Genomic DNA, 5239 nt, shown 5'->3' with positions numbered 1-5239 from the left:
GAGCTCCTTCCCAAAACATTCCCCTGGGAAAGCATCTTTGGATCTTGTGAAAATAACTCAGGGCAAAAGAAAGACATTCAAGTTCAGAATCCACTTCATGGACCAAACAAATTGCAAAAATCCAAACCAAACCCCCCAAATCTCCAAAACAAAACGAACCATCAAACAAACAAAAAGAAGCCCAGTCCTTTGAGACACCAAACATGCGCGCACACACAGTGGCACTCGTGCCCACATGGTGTGTATTTCCCTGAGATGGCGGGCCTGCTGTGGGACTCTGACTTGGCCCTGTCCTGGTGCGTGGGGCAGGACATGTTCCATGCTGGGGTTATCTTTTGCGTGTTAGAATCTTTTCCTCTCCATTCTGCTGTCAGCGACTTCTGAGGACTTCTAGCAGTGACACCTGCAGTGAGCAATGTAGATACTGCAATTGCCCCTCTAATCATTACAACTGTCCCTGTGTGCTGATCCCAGGGCCCGAGCCGCTTGCCACCATCAGCTCTGAGATCACTGCAACCTCTGCCTTTGCGACTTGGATTACTCGGTCTTCATTTATAAGTCTCTGGGGCCCAAGCCTGGGGGAACCCTGCTACAAGAGGAGGGGCCATGTAGCTGCTTATATTTCTCAGGGGCCCCTCAGCAGTTAAGAGCAGACGTGGTCAGTTCTTTCTTTTAGGTTCCTGGTACATCTTTAGAAGTGAAGAAGTGCCACGACAGGATATTATGCAGTATAGTTTACATGTTTTAAGTCTAATAAGGAAATATCTTACCACAGGTAAATATAGTTGTTTTAGTCCTAAAATATAAAATTAAGAAAACATCAGTTTTTACAATATGAGAAGTTGGTGTTTCTAATCAGTGGAGAAAAAAGGAATGATCCAACCAGTGGCATTGAGACATACCCTCGCACCAAAAATAAATTCACGATGGAGTAAATATTGAAAAACAAAACAGATTCTTCTCACCCTTCCAGTGGAAGAAATGCATATTCTTAACTACATTTTTTTCAAAAAGAAATTTGTGCCAAAATGCTTCCATTCACTAAATTAAAAAAAAAAAAAGTCAAGATGTTCTCCAACAGAAAAGAACCTGAAGCTTAATTTATCCAAGTTGCGCTATCTGGTTATATCCAATGTTCAAACTGACTGTCAAGTGATAGTAAGCCTTTTATTATATATGGCAGTGGTCCAAGAATAGAAATCCACCCTCTTTGGAGAGACTGTTATTCCCTTTACCATAAGCTCATCCTTTCCTAACTTAAGAAATATGCCACTTTAATTACAGAGGAAGTGACTGTGAAAAGTCAAGCTTTGCCTATTTTTGTAACTGAAACCTCCTAGGACACAAATTACGGGTGCAGCCCACATGCGCTGTGTTAACAATAGACCAGGCCCAGCAGCAAGAATGGGCCGTCGCTGAGACACCAGTACACAGCAAAGACGCTGGTGGTGACTAGGAAACAAAGCAAAATGCATCTGGCTGTTTTTTCCCTCCTTAACAATTCCCACTACTGTGATAGTTACGAGTGATGTATTCATTTCTTTTATTGGTATTTAGAATGGCTAGATGATGCATTACCGAATTTACTTGCTAGGATGTAAGAGGCATCATTATATAAGACGCCAAAATTTTGCTCTCCTGGCTGATGGGTAACCCTGGCTCCTTTAAGCCACAGTATGCACTAGCCATTACTGCGCTAGTAGAGTATATGGGCGCTCCCACCCAGGTGACCAGGCTAAGATCAGATACAGATAGAGTTCCAAGGCCTGAGAGAGAAAGCGAGAGTGCAGCAGAGGTGGTATTAGATGAGGTATGGGCTTCAAAGCAGAAGCTGCCGAGGATGAGAAATGCCCATGGTCTGGGATGGGCAAGAGCCACTGAACTGACAAGGTGGAGGGAAGTGACAGTGGACCAGGGAATACATCCGCGAGACCAGACACATTCGTACTGATAATGCTTCTTGGTGTGGCTAGACCTCACCAGCCCCAGGCCCGACAGCCTTGGGGGAGCTGTATTCTGTGCTGTTTAGAAACATCTGTATGTTTCTAAACTCTCAGGCATGCTTTGTCATTCTGCCACCGTGAAGGTTTCTAACCCGGTATCCCTGGAGGCCTTTGAGAATGAGAAAGTACCCGTCAGCCCAGGAGAAGTAGGAGTGAAGTGACAAGATGAATTCACAGAGCCTCCCAAGTTTCTGCTCCCCAGTAGCCTCCAGATGGAATTATCCCCCACTCCGAACCACTACACCTGCTTTGTCATCCAGAAGCCTTCCTGACTGCAATAAAGCTGTTGTATTGATTTTGCCCAAGTGAAAAGTAAAGTAACCAAAGGGCATTGGAGAGAAGGAAAGCACAAAGAATGAAAACTAGCAGCCTCCAAAATGAAGTGGTGAGGGTTCAGGGATTCTTAGAAGGTCAGTATGAGACAATGTCAGGAATCCATTCATTCCCTAGTCTCCAGCCATATGCCAGGAGCCCTGTTAGGCATGAAAAGATGAAGGTGGAATCCATTTATCATCTCAAGGACCATGACATCAGTACAAAGCAGAGTGTTACTATAACACTGAGCAAACGCTGCAGGTGTGTGGGGGAGAGACCGCATCACCGTTGGAAGGGCCTTGGGCTTCGTGGGGGAGGTGGTCACTAAACTTGGTCTTAACTAGCTGGGGTGTTTGAAATATAGACTGACTTGCCTCTGCTTCCCTGAATGATCATCCAGTGGAAGCTAAGCTCTGGTATTTGGAAACAGCAGGAGGAAAAGAAGAGTGTGTTATCTGTTTCCTGAGCACTCCTAAATTGGACACAGATGCAAGAATCATCCAATGATTCCCATTGATAACAGAGAAACAAAATTATATGTATCAGGTAAACTCAGCCCTGCTGCCATCCTGTTAAGGTCAAGGTAAAAAATGTCTTTCAGATAAAGACAATTGTATCTTCAAATGTTCAACCAAACCCCAGTAAGAACCTTGTGTCAAGAGACTACAGAGACATCCACCAGGAAAACTCATGACCTTGTCACTTAATTCAGCAGTGTGAAAGAACTCAGGAAAAGAGATCTATCTGAAAAACTGGGAACTAGGCTGAAGTGAGACATTTTAATTTGTCAGTTCTTTGCACAACACATGACCAATGAAAGATATTTTTATATTACTGGGCTGCATCTTGAGGAGGGCTGAAGGCATTCACACCAGAACAAGATAAGAACCTAGAGGTCTTGGGAAGAAACCTTCATTGAAATCAAGAACCTTCTACCTAGCCACTTATTTAGCAAATGTATATTGAGTACTTCTTAAGCATGTAGTTGCATACATTAAAGAGTTCTTTCTTCTAAGAATTTACAATTCCAATAAGGGAGTGGAGAAAATGGTAAATGGAGCTAACATTTATTGAGTACCTTCTGTGTGCCAGGCCAAGCATGTGCATACATATGAACATTTCAATAGCAACACGAGAAGAAAGGTCTCTTATCCCCAGCCATATACAAAATGCAAGGAATATAGATCAGTGGTCCTCAAAGTTGGGTCTTAGGAAAGGGCAACAGTAACCATACCTGGGAGCTTGTCGGAAATGCAAAATTGCTAACACCACCCCAGATCTCCTGAATGCTCTGGCCGGAGGACCTAGAAATCTGCGTTTTTACAAGCACTCTGGGCACTAAAGTTTGAGTCACAGGAAATAAGGATTTTCAGCCTCCAGGTGGTCAGAGAAGCATCCCAGGATGGGTAAGACCCTGGGAAATGGGGAAGAGTGAGGGGAGAAGGACACACCAGGGCAGGCAGAGCTGGTGTCAGCACACACCAGTGCTTCTGGGGTCACTGTTGCTCCTGGCCTTAGAGATTTCATTTTGGTGATAAGGAGCAAATCAAATGGCTGCATTTTACTTTTTTGTTTGAGATATAGTCTCACTTTGTCATCCTTGGTAGAGTGCTATGGTGTCATAGCTCCCAGTAACCTCAAACTCTTGGGCTTAAGCGATTCTCTTGCCTCAGCCTCCCAAGTAGCTGAAACTACAGGCGCCCACCAAATGCCTGGCTATTTTTTTTAGAAATGAGGTTTCCCTCTGGCTCAGGCTGGTCTCGAACTCACGAGCTCAGGCAGTGCACCTCCCAGAATGCTAGGATTACAGGCATGAGCCACTGGGCCGGGCCTGCGTTTTACTTCTTAAGGGTGGATTTGAGACACTTTAGCTGTAGTTTTATCAATGAATAATTTAGTCTAATCCTGGGCCCTGATAAACTTGATCCAATTTAATCTCTCAGTTAAAACAGTTCAAGCAGTCCTGAGAGTCTTAACAAGATGACATTATGAATTCCTAAATCTGCAGATAAAACTCTCTCATTAGTCTGCCCCTTTTAGGCTATTGCTACCTTGGTTATTTTGCCAGCTCCCTTCAGTATCTCTCACTCTCCCCAGTATGAGCGGCCGTAGATTTTAAAAGGAAAATTTTATGAAGTATTAAAAAAAGAGAACATGAATTTTAATCTACCATTCCATGGAGAATTGCACATTTCAAAGAATTATTTAAAACTTGCATAACAACTTGTTCCAAGCTGCAGCTGCAACTTAATAGCCAATCATAGCACGGCACTAATGTGGAAATTTCGAGCAGTTTTGCAAATAAATCTAAGACTCATCACCTGTTTCCCAAAATGCCTCTCTATTTCCCCAGCAAAATTTGCATTCATCTGCCAATGTCCTACCCTCCTACACACCCATATTTCTTTCTAGCACTCCTCAAGGTCCCAAGTATAGTGAGAACAAGTTATAGTTAAAACCGCATGACTAAAACGATACATTATGACAGAAACAAGTTTTCTGTTCCAAACCATCAAATGAAGCCTGACAAAGACATTTCACTCTAAGCAGGGCACATAACTACGCTTGCGTATTCATTCATCAAACACATATGAACACCGTCTGCTGGGAAAGGCCACCCTCCTTGGGCCCTTGAGCATCTTGCGTGTTCTTGCTGACTGTGCCAGACCATGAGGCTTATCAGTCTTGGGATTGAGAAGGAGATAAAGTCAGCCACAGCAAAACCACCACACCACTGCTCTTTCCCCCAGGGAGGGTCGTTGGCTTGTTTCTTACTAAAATGTTTGCTGCTTGCAAATCCAAGGGCGCTGGGATTTTGGCTCTGGGTTCCTCAGCTGTGATGTAACCCATTCTCTGCGGTGCCCATTGGGACCTATCGTGCTCCACAAGGGACTCGAGGGTGGTGGAACTGGGCCCCCTTT

This window comes from Otolemur garnettii, unplaced genomic scaffold, assembly GCF_000181295.1.
Source record: "Otolemur garnettii isolate 467f Iridium unplaced genomic scaffold, OtoGar3 scaffold00106, whole genome shotgun sequence".
NCBI lineage: Eukaryota > Metazoa > Chordata > Mammalia > Primates > Galagidae > Otolemur > Otolemur garnettii.
This window is presented reverse-complemented; position numbering follows the sequence as displayed.